Below are 22,504 nucleotides of genomic sequence, written 5' to 3' on the forward strand. Positions count from 1 at the left end.
CTGCTTACGCACTCCTGCTCTTCATGACATCTTAATGCACTCAATGAGGTTTTAGCAATTTGGCTTAGTGAATATGATTGGAATAATTTGGTAAGGAGCGATAGCATGTTGATAATGATTGAGCATGAATTTAAAGCTGTGCTTCTTCGGAGACGTGGAATCAAAGATCGGAGCCGGATGAAAGCGTGACGTTCTTTGAAAGCATCGTGAGTAATCAGTTTACACAGCGGAGAGAACATATCCTGCAAATAAAATAAAAAAAGTGCAGATTGCCATTAGTTTTTCTTTTTCTACCTCGTGACGTGCCATCGGGGTAACGGTTGTCGGCGCGACCTTGTTCCGACCGACCAACCAGAGGACGTTCTCTCCGGTTCATCGGAACTAATGTTTATTTAGTCATTTTATCAGCCGTCCAATTTTTGTCAATCAAGTTGAAATACAATCATTTTATTTTGCAACTGGAATAATATGCCTTTTTTCTTTTTTCCTCACCTGTGTTTGCATTGTATTTACATAATGGGATGTCTTCATGCACTCGAAGCTGATTCTCTTCCTCCAAGTGTGAATAAATTATGATTTAGTGTTGATTGGATTTCTGTCAAGAGATTGAACAGGAAATGAAAGCCTTCGCATGGGCAGGGATTACAGTAGGATGGAAAATTGTTTGCTGTGATTAATGGCTTTGTGCAACTTATGCAGCCATTTTCTGGCTTGTGATTACAGGCGGTAAACAAGGGAATGACAGAGACGGCTAATCCTCCGCATCATTCAGTCCTCGGTATCTTTCTGAAAGGGTCAATGATTGACTCTGATTCAGTCTTTTTCCAGTTCAGGGGAATAAATGCCAGGATGAATAGGTGCCAATCACAGCCCTGCTATTCTGTCAGCTGGACTGCCCAGCTAAGAAGGGTTGCTGCACAATAGCTAATTTAGATGCTTTCAGCGCCATACGGCATTTACATGCAAATGCATGTGTTTCTTGCAAGTTTAGGTCTATCTAGCCGTCCGTCCGTCCGTCCGTCCGTCCATCTGTCCGTCGATGTATGTATCTATGTTAGCTTCGCCGCTGAGAACAGTGTGTGTGATTCTAGATCAGATGTGTCAAACTCAAGGCCCACGGGCTAAATGTGGCCCGCCGCGTCGTTTTCTGCGAACGTCTCAAAAGGTCTGATTGGCCTATTCTAGATAGTCAAAAATCAAAAAATGCAGTTTCATCAATGAACCCATGAAAACAAAGGAATGGCCTTAGATTCATGGTTTTAGGGTTGTTCCTTCGTCTTTCCTTGTTTCATGTTCAGGCTTATTTGATACTTAACTCTTGTCCCAGAGAGACAGACAGAGAGATAAAAAGCTATTGAGTCAAATTATTGTGCAAGAGCTGTCACTAGATTCACTGCAGTGATTTTACACTCTGAAAAAATTAAATATATATATATTAGAACATATTCAAAAGGCTGCGTTCTGTGATTATTAAATGATTTTTGATGCAATGTTGGACTTCTTCAAGTGATTTCGTCAGATAAGCCCTGATCCTCTCTTCTGCATTCTGGTGCTGGTGGTGAGGAACGTGACGCCGAGAAAGCTCAGATAAAATATTGAACTGGCTTCGGGCCGTGAATTGAGCCGCTTTACATCATTTCAAATTGAAAAAGGTGCGAGTGGAATGAAGACGGAACTCCATTGTTACAGGTGATACACCCATAATGAGGATATTTAGGATCATTATTTTACCTGCGTTCCATAGGCAGTGTAATGAAATGAGCGAGGGAGCTCTTTATACGACGTAGCACCGCTATCTTTGTTATCATTTGTTTCTATGCAGGCTTAACAGGAAGTCCTGCTCCCATGTGACGGGGGAACACACGTCAAATTTTGGGAAACTAAGCCTGGCAGTCGTTGTGTAACAACAGTTTCACCGAAAAAAAAAAAAAAAAGATTAGACAAACTTTATTGATCCTCATAAGGGGAGTTCTTTTGTCACAGCAGCAAAACAGTTGTAGTATCAATAAATATGAATATAAATAGAGACAATGAGAAAACAATTAGAAAATAGCAACTAAATAGACAGCAGCGAGAACAACAGCAAAAGCAACAAGCATAAGAATGGACAGAATGGGGAAAAAATAAATCAATAAAAATAAAACAATAAATAAATAAAAGACAATAAGGGTGAAAAACAAAACGAAATGACAACATAAACAGAGTGACCATAACAATGACAAGAATGAAATAAACAGAAATAGGCGGGATGCAAGTGGGCTGAGAGCAACAAGGATAAAAAAGACAACAGAGTCGGGTGAGGTCATGAGGTCGTGAGGTCATGAGGTCGTGAGGTCGTGAGGTCGCGCCGTCCAAACTGCTGTTCTCCAGTCTGATGGCTGTTGGAGCGTCTGAGGCGTTCGGTTTCGATAAACCGGCGGCCGAAAGAAGTGCCCATCCGGGTCAGCTCCCGGTTTGTCCTTCACCCTCCCCTTTGCCGCCGATTGGAGACGGTCCGGGTTCAGTCCCGCCGCCGAGCGGGCTTTCGGCACCAGCTTGTTGAGCCTGTTGACCTCAGCGATCCTGGCACCAGCACACTTTCACCCAGAGAGCATCAGTGTTGTGTGTCCACTCCAGTTTATTATTAATGTGGATGCCCAGGTACTCGTTGGAGTCCACTATCTCCACCTCCTCATCCTGGATGGTGATTGGTACCTCCGATTCTTAGTCTACAACCACCTCCTTGGTCTTAGAGATGTTGAGTAGGAGGTGGTTCTGGTTGCTCCACTCAACAAAACTCGCCATCAGACCTCTTTGCTCCTCCTCCTCGTCATCGTCGATGCATCCAAGTCATCGGAGAACTTCTTGAGGAGCCGGAAAAGACGTCTTTTGTAACAAACCGGTGGAAGTAAAAGTAGCACTTGAATGCAGAAATAGTGAAGAGTGAAGATTGCAGCTGAACTGAGGAGGATGATTATATTCATGCCCAGTCTTTAGGAAGCCTCCTTTTGCACCAGGACATCGAAAGGGACACTGATTGAGCGAGCGGCGACGTCCCCCGTGGGGACATATTTCACTCAGTGAAATACCAGGTGCTGATACCATCAGGGGCGCAGAGCGAGGCCGCACTGCTGGAGGGGTCTATTTGCCTAGTTTCATTTAAAAACAAACAAACAACGCAAGGCGGGGGAGACCGAAACCATAGCATCATTTGGCTATGAAATTGTTCACCTCTGCACAACATGAAGAAAAGAAAAAAGAAAGAAATATAGATCAACTTGCAACAAGGAATAACTTTATTAACATTTATTAACATAACAGTGGTCGCCTGGATGGTTGTTGGCAATATTCGTCACGTTTTCGCTGGTAAAACTCGAGGGGCTTCTCAGCGTTTTCGGGGAGTAATGTCCTTCATTTATTTGGCTCCATGCTGTCCGCTGACAACATTTTTAGACGGTAAAGCCGAAAGACGCTTCTTCGTATTTCCTCGTCTTAGCTTTCGGGTGACTTTCTCCGTCTCTCACCGCCTTTCTTATCATCCCTGTTCAATATTTTTCAGCGGTGTCTCTTGAGGATTTGTTCACGGCACTTCATATTTCCTGCTCTGTGCTGTGTGTGCGCAGGCTCAGTGCAAAAAAAAAAAAATCTACACCTTAGAGCTAAAGCTACACCATGACATCTCAAAAGATCTAATTGTCTTAAAATAAAATAGTCAAATGCGTGCATTGACCATAAACTAAATTCATGCTGATCACGTTTCCCGCAAAGTGACAGCATCTCGCCGGTAGATCGCAGTGCGTCCACATCGATGCCATTTTCAACAAGTGTAACTGAGAAATACAAACGATCCCTAAATGTCCAGGAAGAGAAAAGTTGATGCAGATGGAAGATGTTTCAAGAACGATGGGAAGGCCGATACATGAATCTATGTTTGTGCTTCAAGGAGAAAATGCGGTTTGTCTTTTGCGTGATGAGGCAGCGTTGGTTGTCAAAGAGTACAATCTAAATCTCCAAACACGGAGCTAACTATGCTAAAGTTAGCCTTCCAGGAAAACAACAATTTGTCCAAGAATTGGACAGAATGTGTTCAAGAAAGCGACATCTAAAAACACAACTGGTAAACATCATTTTTTTTTACATCCATGCAAATGCAGATGTAACACTTTGGATTTATTTAACATTAAGGAGTATTTACATTTATTTGACATTACATTTGGTCGCATGTAGTTACCCTTATACTGTTAGCGTTACATTGGCTTACATGTGGGTTCGACATCCTTGCTATAAAGGCTACGTGCTACATGCTACACTGTCTTGGCTTTTGTTTACAAAGCCGGATATTTAATTTGCGATGCAAAATTGGAAAAAAAAAACAAAAAACTGCCAGCACATGACAGAGATAGTTTCTGTTTCCTCTCACTCACTTGAGCAGCACAAACACTTGTAAAACAGCTTCACCTTGCGTTTGAAGTTGCGCGGCTTCCGTATTTCATTTTAGTTTTAGCACCACTGGGGCTCCAAACACAACACCTTTTCATCTGCCATCGTCTCCAGCCATCGCTTCAGTTTCACAATCAACAAAATTATTCTTTTTTTCTTCGCTTTCTTTTTTTTTGTTGCAATTTCTACTGAAAACATGAACAGCAACAGCATTTTAAATGGAAATTAGCCAACTGGGAGTGTGTCAACTTCCTGACATGGATGTCTGCTGGCCATGAACAAATAGCTGGAAAGTATTTAAGAGATTTATTCGGAACCATACAATCTTCTATTAAGTCTTTTAAAAGAAGGATGCTTGTTTTAGCCTTTTTCTGTCAGTCTCTCTCTCTCTTTCCTAATCATGCAACATCTCTGCTGACATCAGACAGACATTATCAGAGGCCTTTTCACTGTCTAGACTTCCTCCATTTCTTTATCTGAGGACGTTTATGTTCCCAATAAGATAACATTTTGTAACACGTTGAGGCAACATAAATACATACTGTACATACGTATGCATATTAACGCATACACACATTCACATGCCTGTATAGATTTAAAACACACGTACAAATACATACTGGTTATCTATAGATGTGGATAAAAATGCAAAGGGTAGATATTCAAAGTGATATCCAGTCTTTGAAGCTCACTCATTTCTTGGTCATGCATGCAAAGTATTTTAGTCCCTTTGTGTAACATATATATATATATATATATATATATATATATATATATATATATATATATAAACTTCTAACCCCTGCCTTTAGCAACATGAAATGTTTTTGCACTTCAAGAAGTAAAGTTTACATGAGTTATGCTTAAAGTCTATAGACCAGTTGTTTTTTTCCTTTTTTCTCTCTGTCAGTGCAAGATCTGGACCATGTGCAGAGGTAAGCCTTCTCTTTTTTTTTTTAGTTCGAAAATAGAGCTGATGCTGCTGATCAGTGGTTGCAATCAGTTTCCTCTTTTTTTTTTTTCTGTTGTTGTTGAACTCTTTGAGTTTCCTGCATTTTTTTGCTTCGAAGGGGCTCCACTATCTTTTGTTGTCTCACCAACTTATTCCTCCGCACCGTCTTCTTTCTCTCTTCATTATCGTGTCCTCATTAAAGCGCTAATGGCAGGGAGCTAAAGATGAAGTAGCTGCCAGCCTTGCGTTAAAAAAAAAAAAAAAAAAAGATAATAGCGCGAAGCTTTTAAAGCTTATGAATTCAACACTTTTTGGGTTGAGTAATTGAATGTGGTCGGATAAAATGTGTCTAGGACTGGTGGGTGGATGTAAATGTTCGGAGAAATAGATGTGACTCGTTCCACCGGCGTTCTTTTCTCTCAGGATGGGAGAGCGGACGAGCAAACCAGCCTTCTGTCTAAATCAGACCAGGTATGTGAACTCCATGCAAAACGCCACCGCCGCCAATTTATTTGTTGGACTAAATTAGATGTATGGGATGGAAAAACAATAGGGGCGCCGCTCATTATAACACACTGTTCGGTCAGGAAAGACCCGTTTTGACAGAAATGTTCGTGTGTGCACGACGATAATGATCAGTCCTTAGCAGTTAGGCTCCGTTTGATAATATGGAGGGCAAAGAGAAGATTATAGCTCGGCTATATTAGCTCTTTTCCAGTTTGTTTGTACCGAAGGGAGAAAACGATCATCAGCGTGTCTGCGGCTCAAATTGCTTTCATATATTTGCACATATTTGCGGATTAAGAGTAAATGAGCGCGTGCCAGAACCTGCTTTTTCGGTTTCGTGCAGACACAAGAAAACAAAGCGGCGAAGGGCGCGATGTCATAACGCCATAGCTGTTCTCGGTGACTCCATGTACGCAGCAGCTAAAGGTATCCGGAAATATGAATTTGCCCTTGTAAGAGTCTCCTCTCGCGTGTTCTCCGGCTGGAGTCTGCAGCCAAAGTGTTTTGCAGCCGTGGACGATTGCCTTTTACCTGTTTACCCAGCTTTGGAGAACAGCGTCGCCATTTCACAAGGGTCATTGCCTCCGCGTTGCAGTACAACACAGAATTACCCCAAATTTTTTTTGTCCCTCTTGCGTTGCCTCTGCTTCGCTCGTACGTTTGACTTCTCACTGCGACCTCGATCTTCGTCATCCCTGCAGTCTTTAGCCAAGCCGTTGCACACGGTTCAAGGGTGCGCACGTGGGCCGACCTCGGCCTGCGAACGCGCTTGAGAACCCCCCCCCCCCCCAACCTGAACTTGCAACCTTCCTTCTGACTTTTCCAAACGCAGCCGGCAGCGTTCTTCATATTATTCATCGGGCGGCCGAAAATACCCCAAGTGAACGCTGTACCGCCGTCTCTGCGGTGCGTTTAATGCTTCATATTTTAAAATCCTATTACAAAAGAATACACAATTTGCAAATCTCAAGCTTTGCTCCTTCATCATCTGTCAACCTGGGTTTTTTTGGGGCGCTTCTCTCGACAGAAACCGACGCCGGTCTCGCTCTCGGCCGTCGCTTCAGCTGAATGACGAGCCACACGTCTGTTCCATACGGATATCGTAAGGAACATTTGTTTCGCCCCGGCCTTGCCTTTGACATTCCTTTTTCTTTGGATTTGTAAGGAAACGGGATGAATGTTTCATACTAAATCGTTGCTCCTACATGGAGATTAATGACAGCTTGGCAGGGCGTCGACGCGTGAACCGCTATTCCCCTTCCTGAGGGCTCCGCTCTGCTCCCGTCTGCCAGACACATGATATTTCAGATCTGGCTCCACAGACAGGGATGTCCCTTCAAAATTGACACAGATAGTTCCGCGTCTAACTTTAATTCTTAGGAAAAAGTCCTCATATCCGCATCTTCCCGAACACAAGAGTACCATATTTCGTGGTTATTGCGATGGGAAAGAGGTTCTAAACCACAGGATTCAATTTTTATCCATTTTATTAGTCCTGCACATGCATTTGCAGTCTTGCTAGCATTAAAGTATTATTCTAACACTTTATACTTACGTTGTATTGTTTAGCGATAAATATATTTTCTGTAACATTACTTCAGATCATCTGCTGGTATTATTGTGTATTGAAATGATGCAGCAATGCTTTCCTTTTTTATGCTATTATTTTTCTTTTTTTAGTTAACCTTTATATGACCAGGAAAATCTAATTGAGATTAACCATCTCTTTTTCAAGAGTGACCCGGCCAAGGTGAGCAGCGATGCAAATAACCGCTTTCCACGACGTAAATAAACAAACATCCACCCAATTATACACAAACAAAAGGTTATGGAAACAAAAATGAGAAAGAGAGAAAGAGACATTTAGAGACTGGATGAAACATGCGGTTTAAGTCATTTCAAATGTCTTATCATGAATATGAATAATGATAATATTCATCAGTTGTCAAGAGTCAATGCCTAAAATGCCAAAAACATCAGCAAAAATGTCTGAAGTGATAATCACTTGTCCTGTTTTTTAACCGCTCTCTCACTGATGAGGGTTTTCTAATTGCGCATCTCGATTACAGAGCTTTTTGCAAAATATACGGCGTAGCTTGGTTGGGGTTTGAAGAACCAAACAGGGGACGTGGTTCTGCCTCAGGTTTGATCAGATACAGTCCTTTTTTTTTTAGAAACAGAAGTCGTCGTCAGCTGCCGACAAGCCGCGGTTCCTTTAAAAGGCAACGACTCTTTGCTTATTTGTCTTATTCTGTTTGAGGAGCAGGTGATTAGTAATTGACATTAACAAGGGTTAGGACCTCCGGTAGTCTTTTTCAGGGGTCGGCAACCCGTAACACCCAAAGAGACATTTGGACCCGGTTTCCTCGGAAAAGAAAACACTGGGAGCCGCAATTACTTTTTGACGTGTAAAATAAAGGTACCACTGTATATATTGCTTTTTATTATCTTTACACTTTGTATAAACAAGTGTGTAGTGCGTTGCTTCTGAAATTCACAAACTATTGCAGAGAAAATTAAATTTTATTTATGTAATGAACTCATTTTGAGCTTTTGGCTTTCAGAGCGTGTAGCGGAGCCTTGACCTGAATTTTAAAAATAAATCGGGAAAAAATCACTGTGTCCATAAACAATAAAAAATAAATATTTGCAAATTATCTTTATAAATATTTATTTTACCTGGTTTATGGGACTTCTGCTCCTGAACTTCTGCACACAGCATCTGCAAATCGGGACTTTACCGGCTGGCGGGTACGTTATTTTGAGCGGCGAAAAACAATAAATATGATTTTATCTAATATTTCAAGATCACAATAATCTTCCAACTTAGAACTAAAAGTTAAAAAAAGGAATTAACACAAATGAAATCCACTTCAATTAAATATCTATAATTTATTTTCCCAAGCCACTCGGAGCCGCAGTGTTGCTGGTTGCCGACCCCTGGTCTATTTTGTCCAAAAGTCAATTTAGTGGGTCATGTGTGCATTCCCCCGACCCTAGAAAAATCTCCCACCGATGTTTGTTCAGGTGATCCTATTGGAGATGATAAAGAGTTCACACACCGCTTGGTCTCCTGTGAGCTCGGCCCCGCTGTTGGATTTAGCCGCTGGATCCTCCGGGGAGGTTCGTCTTCATGACACTGTCGGAGCTCCTTCCATTTCTGTGACTGCTGAAAGGGTTCAAAGCTCAGACGGCGAAGGGAAGAGCGAATCTGGCACAACTGTTTTGTAGCGCAGAGCTGCCGGCGCGCTCGCACCGGCGGAGAAGCACTTTAGATGGTCAGCGGAGGATTCGGAGACGCCGAAGACACCGTGGTGTCGTAGTTCTAAACGCGTGACCTCAAACGTGAGGAGAAAAATGTGTTTCTATCTTGAGGGTTATTGGTGAAGCTGCCTGGGAGGTTTGGGGAGTAAAGATATCGTGCTGCAATAACATGTTTGGAAATTCAACATAAAACAATATTAATTTCCATTTATGCTCCATCACAAAGTTGACTCAAGTGACTCATTCGATTAGACAATGGCATAAAGAAGCATCACACTCAATATCTAAACTTTGACAAAGCTGTTTCTCTTATATATATATATATATATATATATATATATATACATACACTGCTCAAAAAAATAAAGGGAACACTTAAAAAACACATCCTAGATCTAAATGAATGAAATATTCTTATGAAATACTTTGCTCTTTACACAGTTGAATGTGCTGACAAGAAAATCACATAAAAATGATCCATGGAAATCAATTGTATCAACCCATGGAGGTCTGGATTAGGAATCACACTCCAAATTAAAGTGTAAAAACAAACTCCAGGCTGATCCAACTTTGATGTAATGTCCTTAAAACAAGTCCAAATGAATCTGTGTTGCTTCCTGAGTGGACACTATGATTTCACACAAGTGGGATTGACTTGGAGTTACATTGTGTTGTTCAAGTGTTCCCTTTGTTTTTTTGAGCAGTATATATATATATATATATATATACCTATATACATATGAATAACAATATTAGCTTTAAAGACAATATAACATTATGTATAAGAAAACCTCTGACCTTTCGGCTGCAAGTTTACTTGACTTTTCAGATAAAGTGTGCACTGCGTTGCATTTCAGCGGAATAGATTTTATTGACCTGAAGTCATATTTGAAGAGCTGAGCAAGCCAACACTGGATTTCATCCGTTTGGTCGTCACGTGGCAGTGACTCGGTTGTGCAAGGCACCGCAAGACTCATGAAAAATGATCCGTATATAATGTCGGTTGTCAGCACATCACGACATTTTTCCGATGACGAGAAACGAACAAAACAAGCGTTTTCCTGCTTCTAGTAATTGAGATTGTTTTTTTTTTTCCAGTACAGTTGTTCTTTGTCGCCTCCGCGGCTGCAAGGATGCGGTCGAACACTTAAATCGGAGCGAGAGTAGTAAGATTTCACAAAAGCAGGACATAAAAGAAAGGAAATTGTATGTACTGCTGTATGGAAGCGAGGGGAGGCTTATTGCAAATGTATTATCACCCCGGCAACGCCAGCGTCATGCAGAGTATGAAAAATCCAGAGAACCGGGGGGGACGGGCTCGCGTCGGCACACGGACCTCCCGATTTGGCCACCGCGTGGATCCCAGGCAGTGTTTTCCACCGAAACGCCCTTCGGTGGATTCCAAACTCCGACGGGAAAATGCAGATTTGACGGGAGCCGATGGGAACTCCCTCCCTCTGCAGCGATTCTGAAAAGCTGTTTAGGTGAGTGAATCTGGCCCCGATAAATCCGAGGCTGCGGCACGTGTGCCAAAGGAAGTCATTTCTGCCGCCGCCGCCGCCACCGCCGAGGGGATTGCGAGACAACCGCAGCCTGCTGCACGGATGAGAAATGAGTGTGTTAGGCCCACACTCGTAGGCATGCATCATACATGTCACTACCAAATAGGAAAATATAAAGCCGTGTGTCGGCTAGTCAGAGCTGCTGTTTGTCTTGGTTGTTTGTTTCCATGCTATATATTTTACGCGCGCTCTTCAAGCGTTGATATTTCCGCAGAATAGAACGGTCCGTCTGCAGGTCCTGATGGTCTGGTTGGCGGCGTGCACGCCATGTTGAGCCGCATTTTGTAATAAACATCCAAAATGTAAAACTTTTTCATTTCATTTTGTAAGAAAGCCGCATTTTGTAATAAAGCCGCATTTTATAATAAACTGCCCCAACGCATTTTGTAATAAATTTTGCCGCATTATGTAATAAGTTATTACATATTGAGAAGATTATTACAAAATGCACTTGCAACTTTTTTATTTTCTAGGAAATGTAATAACATGGTGCATTATGTAATAACAATTCTAAAGCATAAGTTTGTTAATTGTATTTTATTTTACTTAAAAGTATTTGTAAAAGCTAGGCCTATTATTAGTATCACTGTATTAGCCTAGTAGCAGTGCTTAGCAATTACTATCAGTACAATATTCAAAGGTTTCATTAACAGAGAATATTCTATTAATTCCATGTTATTACATTTCCTAGAGAATAAAAAAAAGTTGCAAGTGCATTTTGTAATAATCTTCTCAAAATGTAATAACTTATTACATAATGCGGCAAAATTTATTACAAAATGCGTCGGGGCAGTTTATTACAAAATGCGTCAGTTTATTACAAAATGCGGCTTTATTACAAAATGAAATAAAAAAGTTATTACATTTTGGACGTTTATTACAAAATGCACTGTTATTACAAAATGCGGCTCAACATGGCGTGCACGCCGCCGTCCGTGTGAAAAGGGGTGAATGTCATCCATAAGGAGAGACCGTTTACTCGATTATTGAGGTCTGGTGAAAATAATTGAATGCATGCGCCGATGATAAAATAAACACGGAACAAACATGAACCATTTGAGATATTATTAGTGCTATGTTTGTTTTTAACACACGAAAATCCATTTAATGAGATCGGGCTGAAAGAAACAGTTGCGCAGCAAATAGAAATATAAGTTCGAAAGAAAAGACTGTCCGAGATTATAAAAAAGAGAGAAAGAGTTTTTTGCATGATTATAACCATAAAGAAGGTGTGTGCACATCGTTGTTGTGTAAAGTTTAATAAGAGAAAAAAAAATAATTTCTTTCCACAAGTGCAGTTGTAAACATTTTCACAGGAGATATATTGATGCCTGTAAAATTGATAATTGCATAGCGAGAGGCAAATACAAAATAGGCATTCTGCCACCAACTGCAAAGTCACCTTGTACTATTGCACTGAAGATTAAGATCAAGATTAGATTTTTAAGGGGAAAACTCTGGTAAATAATGTCAGCGCACCTCGTTCTTAGAGCACAAGTTGTGGAGGGGATATAAACTTTGACTTTTGCCGTGACTTTTATTTTTTTTCTTTCCTTTTTATTTTTATTATTGTTTTTTTTTTTTCCCGGCCCAGTTCAGCAGACAAGATTCCTCCTAGCGCAGCCTTGATTTGAAGCTAACATAATCTAAGGTTTATAATATTTGTAACATCGAAGGGCCGCCTCACAGCTCATGATTGCGTCACTTTAATAACGGAGAGCTGTGGAAAATAAAACTATGAAATGTTTACAAACAATTTTCCCTACCGTCATCTATAAATTACTATTATTTTTTATTTTCTGCCAATTTTTTTTTTCTTTTTTTTCTGCAAATTCATTCATTATTGATTCATGGATTGATTTTATTCGTTTTTGTGTTTAGAAGTTGATTAGAACAGTGTACGATTACATTAAGCACAGATTGTAGCTCATAGCTAATTCCCATCTGTAGTCCTGGAGAGACAATACAAATATAAAACTCTTATTATAATTTTCTCAGTTTCCGTCAAGCTTGCCGTCTTCTTCTCGCAGTAACAAGGTGCAAACCCTGACCTTCACCTCTCCTCTCTCTTTCTCCCTGCATCTGCGCTCAAATGCTGCCATTCCTTCTGTCATGCATTTCTTATCTCTTTGTCACAAGCCGTCTCCTCGGGCCGCACCGGTGTTTCCGCCAGCGGCGCAGCGACAGCCGGCCGGGTCGGAAGAGAGACGCCGATACTCGCGATCGAAGGCGGTTGTTCAAAGACGAGCATAAAACTCTCCGCACTCATATTTCATACATGAGAATGAGCGGAGAGGAGAATTGTCTCGGGAACAATTCTACTTCAGTTCAGCGTCGACGTTTTTAACTTCAAGGAGAAGCCGTCGATTTATTTTACATGGAAATGCAAACATTCTGTTTTGTGCCGCAACAACACAGCAAAGCTGCTGTGCGTTGCATCGCAAGCAAGCGACGTGCACGTATTATAAAATAACAACGGTTAATAATGCCACTATAGTAACGATAGAAATGGCCGGGTGTATCCATATTTATCCATCTTTCAATGAAAGATGGAAGAAAAATGTCATAAAAGAGGCTTGTATTCAGTCCGTTCAGGGAGATCACCGGAATATTGCCTCTCCGCCACCGTGGACGGGTCTCAGTGTGTGAGCACGCTGAAGATATACTGTTTTGATTTATTCTCAAGGCTTTGATTTGATTTTCTAATTATACAAACGGCTTATAATTCATTGGCCGGATGTTTGACTCAGGGGAATTTGAAAGTAGACTCAATAGAACATGCACTGTTTATTTATTTCATTCAATTTTAATTTTAATTTTCATTTTCATTTCATTTAATTTGATTTAATTTAATTTGATTTTATTTGATTTGATTTGATTAATTTCATTTTATCTAATTTAATTTAATTTTATTTAATTTAATTTAATGTAACTTAATTTAATTTAATTTTAGTTTAGTTTTATAATCTTTTTTTATTATACATTTTAGATCAACACAGAGTTCTTTAAAGGGTGTTCAAAATAAACTCTTGGCATGTACTTGTATTTCTAATTTATATATAATCTTTCTGTTTGTGACGCAGTGAATACCCATACAAACAGGATGATGATGCCTGAAAGCTTAAATAAAAATAAGATTGTCAGCAGCAGAGTTTTGTTGGATGTGAAACAAACAGGACTATTTTTAGCCGAAGTCACGCGACCCGTTTTTATTCTCGCTTGTCATTTAGTGACACTTATCATCATCTTCAGTCTCAGAAGGTCCAGCTATTGTCTCAGCAGCATCAGCGCAATGCAACTTCTGATCCGGGCGTCATAAGAAATAACAAATGTTAACATAAAAAAACAACAAGAAACATTATAATCCCCGTCTCCTCCGCCGCTCGGTGCTCTCGGAAGCGGTCCAACTTCACCGCCTGCATTTCGCGAGAACTTATGGGAAAGGCTGTGAGATGAGAGCATATTGCTTTGGACCGAACCCAAATATAATGAACACGGGGGGAAAAAAAACAGGCCATCGGTCAATTCATATCTCCAGTCCGCCAAGTGTGAAAGCAAAGAGTTGATTCTAAAAGAACGAGGCTTTTGTAACTTGCGGAGAGTTATTGGTAGGAGATCGATTCAATCACTGGTTCATTTCAGCGGCTCGCTAATGGAGGAGGTATTGGTTTCCGCCACTGAAGAAATCGAGGTGATTTCAGAACCGTTTTTCAGAACCGGCCTTTTCTTGCTCACTTTATAAACCTGCAGGTTGAAGTAACCGGGAGTTAAATCATTACTAACAGATTCCCTGGAAAACAAACAACCACCCAGACCGGTCTTTGACTTGATATTCTCTGTAAGTGCAGGTGTGCAGCAGTCGTGTCCTTAAAGTACTCGCGCTCAAGACAGAAATTGAGGAAAATCGTTTCGACGGAACTTTTTTTGTCTCGCTATAATTTGAAAGGGCGGCACATTGACACCGCAAGAGTTCAACTTTCATCCTTGCAAAAGGGAATCTCCATGTTCTTGCTGTACCCATCTGCTTATATACATATATATATATGTATACACTGCTCCAAAAAATACAGGGGACACTAACATGACACATCCTACATGAATGAATGAATGAAATATTCTTCTTAAATACTTTGTTCTTGACATCATTGAATGTGCTGACAATAAAATCACACCAAAATAATAAATGGAAATCCAATGTCTGAACCCATGGAGGTCTGGATTTGGAGTCACACTCCAAGTGAAAGTGGAAAAACATACGACAGGCTGATCTGACGTTCTTAAAACAAATCAAAATCAGTCTGTGTGTCTTCCTATGTGAACAATACTATATATCATATGTTATAAATTAAGAATAAGAATAAGAACAACTTTATTTATACCGGAGAATATTGTTGTGCCAGAGTTTCAAGTAAAACATAAGAATAATAAATGATAGTAGGAAATTGTATAAACAGTATGAAAAAAAGGGTGAGAATAAGAAATACAAATAAAACTATAAAGTGTCTAAATAACAAGTCAAAGCTATATATATATATATATATATATATATATATGTGTGTGTGTAAAAATAAAAAAAAATATACATACACACATATATATATAAATATATATAAAATAATAATAGTTATATAATAATATAATATATATATATATATATAATCATAATAATTTGTAAAATGATTAAAACTATAATTAAATGTAATATGATCATACATATTTACTTTTTCAAATGTTCGTTTTGTGCGTGTAAATATCATTTCAACAAATAAATACTTGAAAAAATAATTTCATGTATTTAAAAAAAAAAATATATATATATATATATATATAAAAATATATACATACACACATATATATACATAAATATAAAATCATAATAAGTTATATAATAATATATAATATATAATTTATATATATATATGTATATATATATGTAATCATAATAATTTATGTAATGATTAAAATTATGATTAAATGTAATATGATTATACATAATTACTTTTTCAAATGTTCGTTTTGTTTGTTTAATATTTCAACAAATAAATACTTGAAAAAATAATTTCATGTAGATAAAAAAATACATTTATATATGATTTTATTTGTTTGAATCTTTGTTTTTTTGAATTTGCTTTTTCAATTCTGGAGCAAGAATCATACTCTGCAGTATAAAAGTGGTGCGTGCGATGGCTACAAGGGGATCAAACGTGAATCCCTTCCCGTTCTTAAACCCGATGATCTCGCGTGTAAAATCCAGCGAGTCCAACAGCTGTGGGAGCAGCTACATCACACAGTCCGGCCGGCCGCCGCCGTGCAACATGGAGCCTCACAGGAGGGATCTGCACGGATGTAGTGCAAGAATTGCTTTTCAAATGTCAGCGTCCGTCCGTCCAAACGTCTTATTCGTTGTCAATACGGGAGCCTCAGATGCTCCTCGTACCCACACCTCCCCCCGTCATGGATGTCTTTATCCCGGATCCAGATGCAATATGAAGAATGTTGGACAGATTTAGAACGGCGGATCGGAGCCGGGCTTTGTGGGTTCAGTCCAACACGGGTTGGCTGAGCAGGTAGACGTGTCAAGGGCCGGCAAGTCAGAGGCCCGGTTGGTGGCAGAGGAAGGTTCCGGTATTGCAAACAAGATATTACATTACATTACATTACATTTGGCAGACGCTTTTATCCAAAGCGACTTACAATAGAGGACATAAGCTCTGCAAATAACACTTGCAAATACAAGATGCACAGGAAATATACAGAACAGTAAGCTTGGGTTAGTGAGTGTTTTTTTTTTTTTTTTTGGACAAAGACGTACACAAACGTACACACACACACACTGCATAGCCTAACTTGCTGCCTAACCTGATCTGGGGCATCAGCGCAGTAAAAAGTCCTGAAAGAGAAGAGTTTTTACCTGTTTCTTGAAGGTTGAGAGAGATGATACTAGTCTGGTTGCTTCCAGAAGTTTGTTCCACCACTGAGGTAGTAGAACTGAGAACAGTTTTGCCCGAGATCGCTTAGAGCGAGCAGAAGGTACTGCTAGTAGGTTTGTATTAGAGGAACGCAGCTCTCCGCCGGGAGCATAAGGTCTTATGTTCCGGCAGATATGCAGCGTTCACACTAGATGTACTTTATCCATAGTCTATCCAGTGGCGAGGACGCAGCTGGCGCTGATTCAGGCTCAGCATTTTGGGATGCTTGAATCTGGAGTTTGAAGGCACGCGTGTGCAGGAGCAGAAGGAATCAGGGCGTCTTCAGCGTTCATGCGTTGGTGTGTCCTACAGAAGAATCAAACTATTCCAAAAACATTCTTCAAAGATTTTTGGTTGTCCCTCCTTTTTTTTGCCGTTTTGAAACAACCGATTGGTTAAAGCCAGTACGCGACTGGAACCGCCATCGTTTGGTGCCATTTTGCTGCCAAATAAAAAGATGTCATTCTTTAAGTAGCGACGTTTTTCGCTAGTTTTCCAGCCACAACCGATCTTAAATCACAACGTCGGGATACGATCGCATTGAAAAATGGCTCGCCGATCAACCTGCCGGGAAAGGAATTCTACATATTTTGGCTGTGAGACTTTTAATTATATTAACCGGCGAAACCGATGCGAACCGATTCCCGGCGCAGGGTTTATTTTCCTGCCAACGGCGCAGTTATCGCTCAAAGTGTCATCAAGCCCGCCTGGCTGGAAACAATGAAGCGTCATTAGAACGTGCTCTTTCACAGCCTGCAGTGTGCTGCAGGTTTACTCCCAACATTTTTACCGGAGTCAACAATTGAGATGCAAGACCGCTTGTGTTCAACCTCCAGCGAGAGATTTACTTATTTGTATACTTTATTGATGTTTTTTTTTTTGGTTTAGCGTCGGCTAATTTAGCATCCCTGCAGAGAATTCACCCGAAGCCCCCCCACGCCCTTCATGCGTGTTCACCTCGGTGGAGTCTCTCATGTAACATTAGCTTTCTGCTAATGATATAGCAAATGAAATGAAATGACTTAATTTAGAAATATAAATTACGGCATCACACTGCATCATTTGCACACAGTAAGTAGCCTTATAGCTTACCTCGCGTCATTTGGGATTATAAAATGCATTTATGTAAACGTCTATATTTCCCCTACTTAATGGCTGCGTCCTTACGTCTAGTATTAACCCACGCATAAACAAACCTGATGCGCCGGCGAGGTTCTGACAAATCGCCGATGATTTTTGTATCTTCCCAGCCTATTTAGCTGTAATTCAATTATTAATAATGCAATTTCTTGTATGGCTTGTATGAACATCGTTTCCCTCATAAACGAACGCTTCGCGCTCAAACTTTCGGGTGCACGGATTTAGGTCGGGATGCTCGCTGCTGCCTGGGGGTTAAAAATAGAACCCCTTTTTTTTTTTTCCTGTCGTCTCCCCATCTATTGTTTTTCCAGAGTGAGCTCGCCGAAAAAACAAAACAAAAAATAAATACGATGAGCTTGTTTGGCCGGCCCGGTCATCCGTTCTTGCGGGGATGTAGAAAGATCCATTTCTGGCGAGGACACGGCTCCGTGACAAGGAATCATTCACCCCATCCACTCCCAATTACTGTACGAGTAAACGTGAGGCTTCGGGGAAGGCGTTGGACTTCCCGTGGCTTTTTGTCACGCGGAACGACAAGTTGTACCCGCTCTCGCTCTCTCTTTCCCCGCTCCGAGAATCATAACTCCCGCGCCGCATAATGACAACATCATTTGTTGTTCCGACGCTCCACACATCTTCAAGGGTTTCCCACGAGTCTTCAGATGAATTTACAGACTGCTAACCTGTAGTTAACCGAGGTGTGGAGCTGCGACGAAGCCTCTCCCTTGAGCCTTTTAACCCGGTTTGCCACGGCAGAAAAGGGTGTTTTGACAAGTCTTTCAAAACAGAGGAGTTAAAACAAAAGCGCGTATCTTCTTTGTCAAAGGCGACACTTAATTATAGTAAGACTTTTGATGCATGTGACAATTTTTCCTTTTCCTCCTGTAACATGTTTTTTGGCGTATGTTGATCCTGAAAGAGCCTCCTCATCCCAGTTTCTACCAAATACGACGCACAATTCTGCAGTGTTTTTTTTTTTTTTTTTTTGTTCTTTTTGATCAAGCGGTTCACATGTCGCCATGCTTGATGTCAAATATAGATATTTTTTATGCATGAACTGTCACGGGTTTTCGATATTCACGCGTGACATGAATCGCGTATATTACGCCACCTGAATTATTGGTGAAACTTGAACCAGTCAACATCTCCCTCGCTCAAGCTCACTTTACCAAACATTTTCTGTTTAATAATACAAGGCATGAGAAAACATAAGGCTTTTTATAGAGCTCTGTGTTCATTCATAATTCATACGCCGATACTAATAAGGCTTTGTGAGCGTCGAGAGGAAGAAACCGCAGAATCTGAGTTGAAAGTTGGGGGTGTGACACCCAGATGAATTGAAATCCAGTCGCTTTTTTTTACCAGATAAAAGCATGTGTGTGTGTGTGTTGGGGTGTGTGCGTGTGTGTGTGTGTGTGTGTGTGGCTCAGTTGGTAAAGCGTTCCTCCAGTGTTTGACGACTCACTTCCCCCTTTCTATCTGCCAAAGTGTCCTTGAGCAAAACCAAGTTGTTCTGATGGCCTGGTTAGTGCCTTGCATGGCAGCTCTGCCGCCAGCAGTGTGTGTGTGTGTGTGTGTGTGTTAATGGGTGAATGCAATTGAGTTGAAAGAGCCAAAAACCGCAGGGTGTGAAAGCACTATATACTGTAGGTTGAGACCATTTACCATTTGAGTGAGTGTGTGAGTGTGTGTGTGTATGAGTGTGTGTGTGTGTGTGTGAGAGAGAGAGTGTGTGTGTGTATAATTCATGTTACTACATATAATTGAATGGTTTGCACATCATTCTAAAGTTCAGACCAACATTAAATATAATTGAAAAGGTATTTTAGTGAGGAGTATTTTTAGCCTTTTCTCCTTTCCTCCTTTTCTCAATGGATGTCATCTCTTACAGTACATTTTCAATTTGGCAAAACTAATCATTTTTTAAAGCATATTAAAATAAACATTTTCAACAAGTGCATCAAAAAAAATAACCATGCTATTTTCAGATTTTTTTTTTTTTTGGGGGGAAGTGAATCATTTGAATCTTTCATGAATAATCAGGTTTGACAAAGTTGTGACGTATTACCAGGTCAGTGTTTATAAATGAATGAATACTGTAATCTGGCACTGCGGTATTATTTAACATTTCATTTATTAGTAGTTGCATATATTACCGGATTAACGAACCAACCCCGATGACGCACGTGTCGGATCACGTGAATCGAACATGTGTTTTTGCAAATGTGAGAAATCAAATCCGTCTGAAGGAATGGACGTCCATGAACCCGCAATGATCGCTCATCTTTACTGTTTAAAACAGCAGATGTTAAAGATTATTGCCGCCCTTGCGTTTAAAACGCCGCGTTTCCACCTGCAACTCCCCGACAGCTGTTCTCATCTTGCAGGCAGTTGGCAGCACTTATGTGATTCCGGTCAAAAGTGGTTGTTTGCTTGTGGCAGCCACGCAGAAATGAGAATGTGCACAACCTTAATTCGGAGCAGATGGAATCTAAATGGATGTGCCACAGACTGCGGGAGGTCACATTGAAAGACTCGACTGGAGTGTTCGGTTTTATTCAATTAGACAAGTCCATCCGTGCGCCGCTCAGACTTTTGCGGCCGTCCGCTCTGAATGGCACGGCGTGAACGCGGCGAGAGCTTCTTTTGGCGATCTCCATCACCGCCCATGGACGATAAGGTCCCGTCACGAACGGCGACCTTCTCTGTTTACACCCGGGTTAGCCACACACACCTTTAACATCGCGGCTTAACTCAAGGATAATCCGAAAAAGCGTCGACGACAGATGATAAAGCGAAGCGACGAAATTATAAATCACTGTGACAAATGTGATTCATGTCTTTCATTGTAATTTACCGTTCTGTTTTGTTTTTTTCCGCCAAGGTCCAACAAATACTTCTGACAGTGTACATTTTGATAATAACATGCGCACTATTCCATCATTTGGATGATAAGTTTATTGATGCTTTCAGCCTGGAGGCGCTCATAAGAAATTGAATTAATAGATACAGATGAGGTGTTTTATAAGTAAAATCATGATTAATAAGCTGCTATTGGCTTGATATAGAAAAGCCTCCCATCATATTTCTTCCCTCTAAATGCAATCATAGGGCCAAACAAATGTGCGTTTTTTTTGTTTTGTTTTTTCAGACGCAATTAATTTTAAGTGATGGCGAAAGACGGGGAGCCACGATGGACTTCAAGTTAAAGTCACTGTGTTTCAAAGATCTTTCTGCAGATCTTTCTTTACTGCGGCGGCACAGAGACGGCGGAGCGTGACGGGCTTTCTAATGACTTTCTGGCCTTCAGGTGGTTTGATCAAACCAATCCACCACGGCACAGGCGGGACAGCGTTTATTTCGGATGCACTCAGAGCTATTAAAATTAGCCAAACTTTAATCATTTCCAGGATTCTTTGTCACCTTTTTCCAACCCGCTATCTTAGCGGACGCCGTATCGCCGTCCGCTATTATTCGTCCGAAAGTATCCCGATCCTCGCCGCCTCGTGTCACTTCCAGAGCTCATAAATATCAAAGTGCAGTTTCATCGCTGCTCATTTCATCTGACCTGATTCCAGGCTTAATAATAAAACAGTGCTGTCTTGCTTCTCCAAACATTTCCTACCCATAAATCTAATTAGAACAAACATCCACCATTGCTAAATTTATGCACAAACCCCGGAGCGAGCTCCCGCGCGGTAAATGCACAGAGATATCTGGGCTATTAATGGGGAAGGTTATAGAGCTGAGGTCAGCAGCTTTAGCTCGACTCAACCCCGACTTTAAAAAGCGTCGGCTGGAAACCGTAGCCTTTAGGGACGTTACAAAGTTCACCCGGAGGTGGTCGCCGAGGGAACGCCCTCGTTAAAGCCTGACATTTGATCGCCGACGGAATCCTCGTCCTCGCTATTTGGACGTTATGCAAAAGAATTTAATATCAGATATTCAATAGCGGCGGCTGCTTGGCGCACAACGTTCTGTCAAATGTCAAATCGCTTAGCGCTCCGGCGTCCTACCACGAGGAGGCGTGTCACTCGAACCGGCACGGATGCGATTCGTACATTTTTCTCACCGACCGGGTGCGTGTTTTATTAATCGGTGAGGTTCAGAGCCGATTCCGCCGCCTTCTCGTAACATTTTGGACGATAAAAGTGACGGGCCGACAGAGAAATTCATCCTAAATCAACGGCTCTTAACCTGGTTGGAGGTACTGAACCCCACCGGTTTCATATGCGCATTAACCAAACCTTTTTTTATTCAAATTCAAGAGATAGGTATGTGTTTTACTGGTGCACAAAATGAACCGTGCATCGACGTCACCGTGTTCAAAGACTAAAATGTGATTTCACACAAAAACAAAACCGTAACAATGAATAGGAAGGAATAAGGAAGCGCTTCCTTAGTTTTGCCGGTGCCGGACTAGACTTGCTGAACTCGGCATTGCAAATCATGCTGTTTGGACACAGATCACCATCTGTTATACAAGCGAATCCATATTCTACATATTCGTCCGTCTATTTTCTGATTTTGCTCGACATAATCAATGTGAAGGGATTAAAAGAAAGAAATCGCACGACGTACCATCCCGGACAGTCACAAGTTGACCGCTGAGCGCATCCAAATCCCCGCAGCACAAGCTATGAAGCGTGATGACCTGCGGCTAGCGCTAGCCTAGCGGGGCGAGTCATGGC

General features: G+C 40.9%; 1 long non-coding RNA gene across 1 annotated transcript in view; it reads left to right on the plus strand.

Moving 5' to 3' along the window:
* Positions 1-5,569: 5,569 nt before the first annotated feature.
* LOC147235122 (uncharacterized) overlaps positions 5,570-22,504 on the plus strand; it is a 53,629-nt gene continuing 36,694 nt past the window's right edge. The window contains exon 1 of the long non-coding RNA XR_015106081.1: positions 5,570-5,842. This is a non-coding gene — a long non-coding RNA (uncharacterized LOC147235122). The remainder of the gene's footprint in view (positions 5,843-22,504) is intronic.

The sequence above is a fragment of the Fistularia commersonii genome, chromosome 4 (assembly GCF_037954325.1).
Source record: "Fistularia commersonii isolate RoL2024-O1a breed Wild chromosome 4, RoL_Fcom_v1.0, whole genome shotgun sequence".
Lineage (NCBI taxonomy): Eukaryota > Metazoa > Chordata > Actinopteri > Syngnathiformes > Fistulariidae > Fistularia > Fistularia commersonii.